The following is a 13,660-nucleotide window of genomic DNA, read 5'->3' on the forward strand; positions in this document are numbered from 1 at the left end:
AGTAACTGCCTTGGCTATATCCCATAAGTTTTGGTATGTCATCTTATTATTGTCATTATCTAGGATGAAATCATTAATTCTTTTCTATAATTTGTTGTTTGACCCACTCATTCTTTAAGATGAAGCTATTTAGTTTCCAATTAGTTTTAGGTCTGTCTCTCCACGGTACATTATTGCATGTGATGTTTATTTCATTATGATCTGAGGAGGAAGTATTCACTATTTCTGCCTTTGTGCATTTGATTATAAGGTTCTTATGCCCTCATACATGGTCAGTTTTTGTGTAAGTGACATGTACTGCAGAAAAAAAGTATATTCCTTTCTATTCCCATTCATTTTCTCCAAAGGTCTATCATGTCTAGGTTTTCTAACATTATATTTTCCTCCTTAACTTCCTTCTCATTTATTTTATGGTTAGATTTATCTAAATCTGAGAGAGGGGAGGTTAAACACTCACAACAGTAGAGTTTTACTATCTATGTCTTCCTGTAACTCATTCAGTTTCTCCTACAAGAATTTGAATGCTATACCACTTGGTGAATACATATTTAGTATTGGAATTGCTTCATTGTCTCTGGTACCTTTTAAGAGGATATAGTTTCCTTCCTTTACTCTTTTAATGAAATCTATTTTAGCAATTGCTTTGTCTGAGATAAAGATTGCTACCCTTGCCTTTTCTACTTCAGTTGAAGCAAAATATATTCTGCTCCAACCTTTTACTTTATTCTATATGTATCTCTCTGCTTCAAATGAGTTTATTGTAAGCAGCATATTGTAGAATTCTGGTTTTTAATCCACTCTGCTATTCACTTACATTTTATGGGAGAGTTCATCCCATTTACATTCAAAGTTATAATTACTAACTCTTTATTGCCCTCCACGGTATTTTCATTCTGTTTGGATTTTTCCCTTTTTTCACTTTATCCATATTCCCCAGTATTTTACTTCTGAATACCCCCTCCTTCAGTGTATTTTCCTCCTTATATCCACCCCTTCCCCTATCTTTCCCCTTTCTCTTTGCCCCTTCTTTCTTCCCTTCCTTCTTTTAGTTCCTCTTTCCCTCCCCTCTCCACCTTTCCCCTTTTAATATTTGAAAGGTAAGATAAGTTTCTTAACTTAATTGAGTGTGTGTATGCTAATCCTTCTTTGAGCCAAATCTGATGAGAGTAAGATTCAGGCAGTTCTCACCTCTTCCCTTCTTCCCTTCTTCCCTTCTTCCCTTCTATTGCATTATGTTCTTTGTACCTCTTCATGTAATGTGATTTACCCCCCGGTCAATCATCTCCTCCATCTTCCCTTCTCTTTACTGTCCCCCTTTTTTAAGGAGATATGGTTTTAAGATCATTCTGTAAGAGTCATGGACAAGTAATGAATGTCCATTATTTCTGGCTAAATATATTCTCTTTAACAGAGTTACAATTCTCAAGAGTTATGAGAACCTTTCTCCCAGGTGGGGATGTAGCCAGTTTCATCTTATTGGATAGCCATTTTTTTTTCTTTTTCCTTTTATTTACCTTCTCATGTGTATCTTTTGTCTCCTGTTTGAAATCCAAATTTTCTATTCAACTCTGGTCTTTTTGTCAGGAAAAGTTGGAAGTTTCCTATTTTGTTAAATGTCCATCTTTTCCCCCCTGGAAGATAAGGCTCAGTTTTACAGGATAGTGAATTCTTTGCTGCATTCCAAGCTCCCTTGCTCTTCAGAATACTGTATTCTAGGCTCTTTGATCCCTTAACATTGATGCAGCCAGATCCTATGTAATCCTTACTATGGCTCCTTGGTATCTAAATTGTTTCTTTCTGTTTGCTTGCAGGATTTTCTCTTTTATCTGATAGTTCTGGAACTTAACCACAATATTCCTTGTGGTTTTCATTTTGGGATCCCTTTAAGAGAGGATCAATGTATTCTTCCAATAACCATTTTGACCCCTGGTGCCATGATATCAGGACAATTTTTTTTCAATAGATTCTGAAATATTGATCCAGGCTTTATTTTATCCTCAGTGTGTTCAGGAAGCCCAGTGATTCTTAAATAATCTCTCCTGGCCCTATTCTCTAGGTCAGTAGTTTTGCTGATGAGGTATTTTATGTTTTCTTCTATTTTTTGGTATTTGGTTTTAACAGATTCTTGTTGTCTTGTGAAGTCACTAGTTTCCATGGATTCCATTTTTTTAAAAGAAGAATATTCTTCATTTATTGTTTACACTCCTTTTCTGATTTATCATTTCTATTTTTGAAGGAGTTTTTCGTTTGACCAATTGCAGTTTTGAGAGAATTATTTTCTTTTTTTGTACTTGTCCAATTGTATTTTCCAAGGATTTGTTTTCTTGTTGTAAGGTGTTAACTTTATCTTGCAAGGTGTTAATTTTCTCTTGGATTTCTTTTCTCATTTTTTCCAATTGATTTTTAATCTCCTTCCTGATATCTTCTAAGAAGTCTTTATGGACTGGAGACCAATTCATATTCTCCTCATTCTAGCTCTCTCTGGGTTGGTCTTTGTCTTGGAGGTAGCTTTCTATTGGCCTCTCTTCATTTTCCTAGGATCTTGTGTTGGGGGAGGGGCTGGTTCATAGACCTTAGACTCCAAGTGGGCTGGCCAGTAGGGGGTGCTAGAATCTTTCTCTGGAGTGTCTATGATTTTGATTTGTGGCCCACTCCCTGGGCCTGGGGTGGGGTGCAGCAGGCTCTGGATTAGCCTAGCACAATGTGGACTGGGTTCTTTGGCTATATAATTAATCTCCTTATTCTGCTAAGAGAGATCTGCTGCCCATACCTGGGCCTGGGGGTGCATTGTTACTGTGTTTCTTCTGGGAAAAGTCACTTTCTTCCATTGGGATGGGAGAGGGACTTAACTGGAAACATGGGGATTCCACTGAGAATATGGGCTAGTGGCCCTGGCCTTCCAGGTCAGTGGAGTTAACCAGATTGATACCTAGCTGCACTGCTGGAGCTCTCCTGCCTGTTGCATTGGAACTCTCCCTCCAACCTCGCTGGAGCTTTCCTGTCCACTCACAAAGCCAAAGCTTCCATGGCTTTTGTCCCAGGTCTCACTCCACCACCTCTGGCTGACTCTCTTCTCTCTGCCCCCAGCACACTTACACTCCCCTGAGACAGACTGTGATAGATATTATTCTCCTTTGTTCTTTTCTGGATTTTGTGGATCTGAATTCTGTTAAGAGGCTTGATTCATATTCATATATCTTTTTCTTATTTATCAAATGAGACATGACTTCCTGCTTCTGATTTAAAAATTTTAAGACTTTCTTTATGTTCATCATGTTGCAAAGAAGCTAGTATTATGGGTTTTTAGGGGTTTTTTTTGCAAGACAAACGGGGGTAAGTGGCTTGCCCAAGGCCACATAGCTGGGTAATTATTAAGTGTCTGAGACCAGATTTGAACCTAGGTACTCCTGACTCCAGGGCCGGTGCTTCATCCACTACGCCACCTAGCTGCCCCAGAAGCTAGTATTATGAACTGATATTTAATCATCACTTTCCACATTCCAAGTTTTTTATAAATATTCATTACAAGTATTCATAAATAAAAGCTGTGGGCTGCCATGAAATTACTCAAAACTTCCTCACATAATCTTTCTAAAAGAAAAAATTTATTATGAACTTAAAAGATCAAAAAAATTTCCATAAAAACAGAGCACCCAAAAAGGATTTTTTTAGGTTTTTGCAAGGCAAATGGAGTTAAGTGACTTGCCCAAGGCCACACAGCTCGGTAATTAAATGTCTGAGGCTGGATTTGAAGTTCCTCTTCCCTCCCCCCAAAAGAGGATTTTTTGTGCAACCATTAATTCCATTTCATATCCCTTGATTTAAAATAAAACAATAAATGACCTACATTACTTTCAAAACTGTATGCTTCTCTGTGCTTCCTTTTGAAGCTCCTTTTATTTCTTTGCATTTTCCAAAATATTTCAAAAGACTTCTTTTTTATGTAACTGTTACTAACTCTCCTTTTAATCTCATCTCTCTCCTCAAATTAAATAACAAGAGAAAAACTACACTACATAATAAATAAGCATCCACAAGCAAAATAATCTACACAGTGGCCATTCACAAAAATGTCTGAAACTTTCTGTTCCTTGAGACCATCTCCTCTACAGGAGATGAGTAACATGCTTCAACATTAGTCTTTTGGAGACATTCTTGGTCATAGCATTGATTACAGTTTTTAAGACTTTCTTTTTTTAAAAATAAATTTTTATTGATATATTTTGTATTTTACATCAACAAAGTTTGTCCTAAGATCCATCTCTCTCTCTCTCTCTCTCTCTCTCTCTCTCTCTCTCTCTCTCTCTCTCTCTCTCTCTCTCTCTCTCTCTTTACATTAAGATAGCCATCCCACATTAGCGGCTGAATTGGAACCAGTGAGTCTGAGGGCCTGAGAGACAGACCTGCTGGATCAGGGGTGGGTCTAGACCATGGGGGCTTGAGTCAACTAGGGAGCAGAGGTGTGCTGACCCTCTGGAGCTTGCCAACAGGGCTAAGGGGAGAGTTCTGGTGCAGGAGAGCTGTTGACACCATCCCTGGGCTCCTCTGGTCTGAGGAACTCTGAATCCATGCCTCCTTTGCAGCTGAAGCCTCTTCCCAGAAGAAACAATAGCAGACTACTTCTGCCTCAGGCACAGGTGTGTGAGTAGAAGAACCAGCCCAGCTGACAATAGGGAGAGGAATGACCTCATCCCAGGGTAAAGCCCACTGTTGCTTGAAGGTAAAAGGATTCATTAGCTCCAACCCTTCCCTTCAAACTAAGGAAGAAGGCTTCAATAAAGGTCACAGACACTCCAGAGAAAGCAACCCACACCTCCTACTGGCCAGCCAGAGAAATTTCACTCAGTGAGTAAAGCCTCTAGTGATCCCAAGCCCCTGTGAACCAACTCCTCCCCAAATCAAGGTCTTAGCAAAATGAAGAAGGGTCAATGGAAAGGTGGATCCATAGCAAAAATTATTGGAAGGGAAAGACCCTAACTCAGAGAGACCTAGAACCTCTCAGGAGAATATGATCTGGTCTTCAGCACAGAAAGACTTCCTTGAAGAAATAAGGAAGGAGTTTAAAAATCAACTGGAAAATTTGGGAGAGACAATTAATACCTTGCAACAAGAAAAAAAATCCTTAGAAAATACAATTGGACAAATACAAAATGAGACTAATTCTTCCAGATCCTCAATTGGTCAAATGGAAAGCTCTTTCAAAAGTAGAATTGAAAAGGAGTTGCAAATGGTTAATGAAGAAAACTCCTCTCTAAAAAGAAAGAATGGAGTTTGCAGAAACTAATGACTCCATGTGACAAGAGCCAGTTAAACAAAATCAAAAAATGGAAGAAAATGTAAAATACCTCATCAGCAAAACCATTGACCTTGAGAATAGATTGAGGAGAAGCAACCTGAGAATTATTGGACTTCCTGAAAACATTGAAGAGAAAAAAAAAAGCCTGGACTTAATATTACAGGATCTAGTGATGGAAAACTGCCTTGATTTCATGGAACCAGAGGGCAAAGTAGTTATTGAAAGAATACATCTATCCCCTCCAGAAAAAGATCCTAAAATGAACACTTAGGGAATGTTGTGGCCAAATTCCAGAACTATCAGATAAAAGAGAAAATCCTACTAGCAGCCAGGAAGAAACAATTTAAATATCAAGGAGCCACAGTAAGGATTATGCAGGACCTGGCTGCATCAAAATTAACAGATCAAAGGGCATGGAATGAGATATTTCAAAGAGCAAGGGAGTTTGGAATGCAGCCAAAAATCCACTATCCCACAAAACTGAGCTTTCTTTTCCAGGGAAAAAGATGGACATTTAATGAAATGTAAAAATTCGAAAAATTCCTGATGAACAGACAAGAACTAAATAGAAATTTTGGACATCAAACAGGAGGTTCAAAAGACACACGAAAAGGTTAAAAAAAGGGGGGGCAGTAAAAGAAAAAAAACTGCTATCCAATAAGTTGAAACTGACTATGTTCCAGCATGGGGGAAAAGATTCTCATAAATCTTGAGAATTGTAACTCTAACAGAGAAAATATACCTAGCCAGAAGTGATGGACATTCATGACCTATCCATAAGACTGCTATCCAATGAGATATAACTTGCTTTAACCCCACTTGAGAGAAAAACTCTAGTAACTCTCAAGAATTTTAACTCTATTAGATAGAATGTATTTAGCTAGAAGTGACAGATAATCAGAGTTTTCTATGACTCAGATAGAATGATCTAAAAAACACTACCTCCTTAAAAAGGAGGACAGAAAGGAGATAGGAGGAGGGAGGGGGACTGAATGGGATAACTCTCATTACACTAAGAGGTACAAAATACCTCTGGTAATAGAGGGGAAGAAGGAGGAGATGAAAAACACCTGAATCTTCTTATCATCAGAACTGGCTTAAAGTCAATTTACACATACGTAGTTAACTTAAAAAACATGTAGCTTTTCAAGTATTAAAAGGGGAAAAGGGGAGGGGGTGGAGAAAAGGCTGGGGAGTGGGGAAAAAAGGGGAACTTAAAAAAGGGAAAGGGGAAAGAAAGGGTAGGGGTGATATTGAGAGCAAACTCACTGAAGCAGGTGGTATTCAGAAACAAAATACTGGGGAATACAAATGGCGGTTAAAGGAGAAAAATAGAAACAGAGGGAAGAAAGCATGGAGGGCAATAAAGAATTAGTAATCACAAATTTGAATGTGGATGGTATGAACTCTCCCTTAAAATGTAAGCAAATAGCAGAGCGGATTAAAAACCAGAATCCTACAATATCCTGCTTACAAGAAGCTCATTTGAAGGAGAGAGATCCATATAGAGTAAAGGTAAAAGGTTGGAGCAAAATATATTTTGCTTCAGTTGAAGTAAAAAAAGCAGGGGTAGCAATTCTCATCTCAGACAAAGCAGCAGCAAAAATAGATTGCTTTAAAAGAGATAAGGAAGGAAACTTTAACCTCCTAAAAGGTAAAGTTAACAATAAAGTTATTTCAATACTGAATATATGCACCCAATGGGACAGCATCCAAATTCTTAGAGGAGAAGCTGAAAGAACTACAGGAAGACATAGACAGGAAAACTCTACTAGTGGGAGACCTCAACCTCCTGCTATCAGATGTAGATAAATCTAATCATAAAATAAACAAGAAAGAAGTTAAGGAGGTAAATAGATTGTCAGAGAAACTAGATATGGTAGACTTATGGAGGAAATTGAATGGGAATAAAAGGAATATACCTTTATCTCTGCAGTACATGGAATTTGTACAAAAATTGACCATGTACTAGGATATAAAAACCTAATGATCAATTGCAGAAAGGCAGAAATAGTGAATACATCTTTCTCAGATCACAGTGCAATAAAAGTCATATGCAATATTGGGCCGAGGAGATATAGACGCAGAACCAATTGGAAACTGAATAACCTCATTTTAAAGAATGAGTGGAGCAAAAAACAAATTACAGAAAGAATTAACCATTTTATCCTAGATAATGATAATAATGAAACAACATAACAAAACCTATGGGATTCACTCAAAGTGGCTCTCAGGGGATATAATATAGCTTTAAATGCTTACATGAATAAATTGGAGAAAGAGGAAATCAATGAATTTACATGCAACTAACAAAAATTAGAGAAAGAAAAATTAAAAATCACAAATAAAATACCAAATTAGAAATTCTACAAGTTAAAGGAGAAATTAATAAAATCAAAAACAAAAAACTATTGAATTAATAAATAAAACCAAAAGTTGGCATTATGAAAAATCCAATAACATTGATAAACCTCTGTTCAATTTGACTAAAAAAATGAAAGAAGAAAACCAAATTGCTAGTATCATAAATGAAAAAGGTGAACTCACCACCAATGAGGAAGAAATTAAAGTAATAATTTGAAATTTTGCCCAAGTGTATACCAATAAATTTGATAATCTAAATGAAATGGATGAATATTTACAAAAATATAAGTTGCCCAGGTTAAATGAAGAGGATATTAAATACCTAAACAATCCTATCTCAGAAAAAGAAATTCAAAAAGCCATCATTGAACTCCCTAAGAAAAAATCTCCAGGGCCTGAAGGATTCACAAGTGAATTGTACCAAACATTTAAGGAACAATTGGTTCCAATTCTATATAAACTCTTTAGAAAAATAGGAAAAGAAGGAACTCTGCCTAACTCTTTCTATGAAACCAATATGGTGCTGTTACCTAAACCAGGAAGAGTTAAAACAGAGAAAGAAAATTATAGACCTATCTCCCTGATGAATATAGATGCAAAAATCTTAAATTAAATCTTAGCAAAATGATTACAACAAGTTATCACTAGGATAATACATTATGATCAAGTAGGATTTATCCCAGGATTGCCAGGTTGGTTCAATATTAGGGAAACTGTTAGTATACTCAATTATGTCAACAACAAACCTATCAGAAATTATATGATCATATCAACAGATGCTGAAAAAGCTTTTGACAAAACACAGCATCCATTCCTACTAAAAACACTAGAGAGTATAGGAATAAATGGACTGTACCTTAGAATAATTAGCAGTATCTATCTGAAACTATCAACAAGCATTATATTCGATGAGGAGAGGCTAGAGGCATTCCCAATAAGATCAGAGGTGAAACAAGGGTGCTCATTATCACCACTACTATTCAATATGGTATTAGAAATGTTAGCTTCAGCAATTAGAGAAGAAACAGAAATTGAAAGAATTAGAATTGGGAAGGAAGAGAAAAACCTCTCATTCTTTGCAGATGACATGATGGTCTACCTAGGGCATCCCAAGAAATCATCCAAAAAACTACTAGAAAAAATTAGCAATTTTAGCCAAGTTGCAGGATATAAAATAAACCCTCATAAATCCTCAACTTTTCTATATATGTCTAGCAAGATACAGCAGGAAGAGCTAGAAAGAGAAATCCCATTCAAAGTAGCCTCAGACAACATAAAATACCTGGGAGTCTATTTGCCAAGGCAGACTCAGAACCTTTTTGAAAACAATTACAAAACACTTCTCACACAAATTGAATCAGATTTAAATAACTGGGCAAATATCAGCTGCTCATGGAAAGGTAGAGCTGATATAATAAAAGTGACAATTCTATCAAAACTAAACACCTGTTTAGTGCCCTACCCATCAAAATTCAAAAAACTTACTTCAATGAGTTAGAAAAAATTGTAAGTAAATTCATAGGGAAAAATAAAAAACCAAGAATTTCCAGGAATTTAATGAAAAAAAGTGTAAAAGAAGGGGGCTTAACCCTACCTGATAAAATGATATTATAAAGCATCAGTCATCAAAACTGTTTGGTATTGGCTAAGAAATAGAGTGTTGGACCAGTGGAATAGACTAGGTGCAATAGCAGGAGACGATTACAGTGATCTGCTGTTTGATAAACCCAAAGAGTCCCGTTATTGGGATAAAAACTCCATCTTTGATAAAAAATGCCGGGAAAATTGGACGTTAGTATGGAAGAAACTTAGATTAGCCCAGCACCTAACACCCTTTACTCAGATAGGATCCAAATGGTTACAGGACTTGGACATAAAAAACAATACTATAAGCAAATTAGAAGATCAAGGACTAGTTTACTTGTCAAATCTATGTAAAGGGGAGCAGTTTATGACTAAGGAAGAGTTGGAGAACATCACCAAAAACCAATTAGATGATTTCGATTACATTAAATTAAAAAGCTTTTGCACAGATAAAACCAATGTAACCAAGATCAAAAGAAATATAGTAAATTGGGAAACAATCTTTACAACTAATGATTCTGACAAGGGACTCATTTCTAAAATATATGGAGAACTGAGTCATATTTTTAAAAGAAAAATCCATTCCCCAATTGACAAATGCTCAAAGGATACAGATGAGGAGATCAAAGCAATCCATAGCCATATGAAAAATTGCTCTAAATCATTAATTATTAGAGAAATGCAAATCAAAGCTTTTCTGAGGTACCACCTCACACCTCTCAGACTGGCCAATATGACTAGAAAGGATAATGATCATTGTTGGAAAGGTTGTGGGAAATCTGGGACACTGGTACATTGTTGCAGCTGTGAACTCATCCAGCCTTTCTGGAGAGCAATTTGGAATTATGCCTAAAGGGCAACAAAAATGTGCATACCCTGTGATCTAGCAATACCAATACTGGGTCTATACCCTGAAGAGATGATGAAAAAGGGAAAAACATCACTTGTACAAAAATATTTATAGCAGCCCTGTTTGTGGTGGCAAAGAACTGGAAATCAAGTAAATGTCCTTCAAATGGGGAATGGCTTAGCAAACTGTGGTATATGTATGTCATGGAACACTATTGTTCTATTAGAAACCAGGAGGGATGGGATTTCAGGGAAGCCTGGAGGGATTTGCATGAACTGATGCTGAGTGAGATGAGCAGAACCAGAAAAACACTGTATACCCTAACAGCAACATGGGGGTGATGATCAACCTTGAAGGGCTCGCTCATTCCATCAGTGCAACAACTGGGAACAAATTTGGGCTGTCTGCAAAGGAGAGTTCCATCTGTATCCAGATAAGGAGCTGTGGAATTTGAACAAAGTTCAAGGACTATTCCCCTTAAGTTAGAAAAAAACAGATATCTTATTGTCTGATCTTGTTACCTCTTAGACTTCTTGTCTCTTTTCTGAGGATATGATTTCTCTCTCATCACACCCAATTTGGATCAAAGTACAACATGGAAACAAAGTAAAGACTGACTGATTGCTTTTTGTGGAGGTGGGGTTGGGGGGGAGGGAAGTAAGCTTGGGGGGAATATTGTAAAACTCAAATAATATCTTTAATAAAAAAAAGCTGTCCAATTTCATCTAATCAAAACTATTCTTTTAATCTTTACCTCCATCCTGTTTAGCTAAAAATGTATTTTATACCTACAAAAAGTATGTGATTTGATTTTCCTCTAATTATTTGGGGGGGTTGATTTTTGATATTAAGGTCATCTTTTCATTTTGAATTTATTATGAAATATGAAATAAAATGTTGCTGAAAGTCTAATTTCTGTCACATTGCTTTTTTGTTTTCACAGAAGTTTTACCTAATATAGATTTTTATCCTAATTAATTTATATTTTGGGATCTATTGAAAATGAATTACAGTGTCCTATTACTTCTGATTCTTCCCAATTAATTTATTCCATTGATATTCTCTGTACTTTATAACAAATTTTTTTTGATGACTACTGCTTTACAATGTAATTTGATGTCAACAATTACTATTTCTCCTTTGTTCATGTTTTTTTCCACCAGTATTTCCTTTAATATTCTAGATCAGAGGTGTCCAATGGGAACTCTGTGATATGCAACAGTCTGGCTGGAATTTTATTAAAATACGAGTCAGAAATATTTAACAAAACAAATTAAAATACAATACATAGCTAATGTTAACATATTTTTTTCTAAATAAACATATGACCACAGGGATGTTTATGTACAGTTTAGTGATTCCATTTCTTTTTTTAAAGATTATTTTCTTTTATTTTTTTCTGTTGACATGCAAAGATAGCTTTCAAAATTCCTCTTTTTTGCAAGATTTTGAGTTTTTTTAACCAATCTTCCTTCTCTCTCTCTCTCTCTCTCTCTCTCTCTCTCTCTCTCTCTCTCTCTCATGAAAATGAGTAATCTGATATAGATTTTTATCTATTTATAATCTGATAAACAAAAAACATTTTAAAAATGAAGATGGTATACTTTGGTCTGTATTCAGATGCCATTGTTTTTTCTCTTAATATGGATGACATTTTCCATCAAAAGTCTTTTAGAATTGTCCTTGATCACTCAACTACTTGGGGGGGAGTTAAATCTATTGTAGTTAATAATCACACAATGTTACTATTAATGTTCTGGTTTTATTCACCTCACTCAATATCAGCTCATGCAAGTCTTTCTAGGCTTTTGAAGTCTACATACTCCTGACTTCTTATAGAACAGTAGTGCTCCATTAAATTTATATACAACAAAATGTTCAGCCATTCCTCATTTGACGGGCATCTTCTCATTTTACATTTCTTTGCCATTACAAAAATAGTAAATATTTTTTGTACATATGGGGCTTTTCCTCTTTTTTTTATGATCTCTTTGGGATACAGACTTAGCAATGGTATTGCTGTATCAAAGAGTTTGTACAGTTTTATTGATCTTTGGGCCTATTTCCAAATTACTCTCTGGAATAGTTGGATCAGTTCACAACTCCAACACTGATCATTTTTTTCTTATGTTTTAGTCAATCTAACTAAAAATTTGCATTTTTAAAAGCAATAATGATTTAGAACATTTTTATATGAATATAGTTAGCTTTAATCTCTTCATCTGAAGACCATTTGTCAATTGATGAATGACTTGTATTCTTAAAAACTTGACTCCATTCACTAATTGTGAAAGTTATTTCCTAGCTTTTTGTGTTCCTTCTAATCTTGATTGAATTCATTTTATTTGTGCAAAAACCCTTTTCATTTAATGTAGTCAAAATTATCTATTTCGCAATTTATAATGTACTCTTTCTCTTGTTTGGTCATAAACTCTTCTCATCTCCAAAAATCAGACATAAAACAGTCCTTGTTCTCCTAATTGACTTATAGTTTCACCTTTCATGTATAGATCCTGTAACTTTTTTGACCTTATCTTGAAAGCTAGGGTATGGTCTATGCTATACTATTTTCCAATTTTCATAGCAGTTTTTTCCAGATAGTGAGTTCATATCTCAAAGCTGAAGTCTTTGGGTTTATCAAACAGTGTGGCTTCCATTTCAATTGAGTTTGAAACCATTTTGGTTCTTTTCCTTCTTCATATAGATTTTACTTTATTGAATTATGTAAAATATCCCTGTGACTGTTTGGTACAACATTAAAACTGAAAATTAATATTGATATTATTATCATTTTTTTGTTTTGTTTTTTGTAAGGTAAATGGGGTTAAGTGACTTGTGCAAGGTCACACAGCTAGGTAATTATTAAGTGTCTGAGGCTGGATTTGAATTTAGGTCCTCCTGACTCTATCCACTGCACCACCTAGCGGTCCCTATTATCATTTTTATAGTATTGATACAGCCTACCCATGAGCACTGAATATCTCTATAGGTATTTTAAGTTGTACTTTACTTGTTCAGGTAGAATTTTGCAATTGTATTTATAAAGTAATTAATATACTTTAGCATTTTGAATTGCATTTTGTGCATTCCATACTTATTTGGAATGTGACTTCTTTTCCTGTTATTAACTCTTGAAATTGTTAATATTATTAAAAATGCTATTGAGCTTTGTGGCCTACAACTTTTTCCCCTTTTTCTCCCATTAGAATTTTAGCACTACATTACTGTGTGGCCTCTTCCAACTTTTCAGATAAATGTACCTCTTGATTCTGGTGGTTTGTATTGCAAAGTTCCTACTATGGTCTGATCTTTACATTACAAATGCTTCAAAATCTTCTATTCCATTTAAGATTTGTTTTTCCCTTTATAGAATTATGCTTAGTTTTTCTGGGTAAGTTATTTAGTTGTAGGACATACTGTATTATATTTTTTCTATTATCTATAGGCGAAACTTCTTGGTCTTGAGAAATCTTTTAAAAATCTATCTATCTATCTATCTATCTATTTATTTATTTATTTATACATTAGTAAATTAATCTTGTTGTAAGAGTTAACATAATACTCCT

The sequence above is a fragment of the Macrotis lagotis genome, chromosome X (genome assembly GCF_037893015.1).
Source record: "Macrotis lagotis isolate mMagLag1 chromosome X, bilby.v1.9.chrom.fasta, whole genome shotgun sequence".
Classification (NCBI taxonomy): domain Eukaryota; kingdom Metazoa; phylum Chordata; class Mammalia; order Peramelemorphia; family Peramelidae; genus Macrotis; species Macrotis lagotis.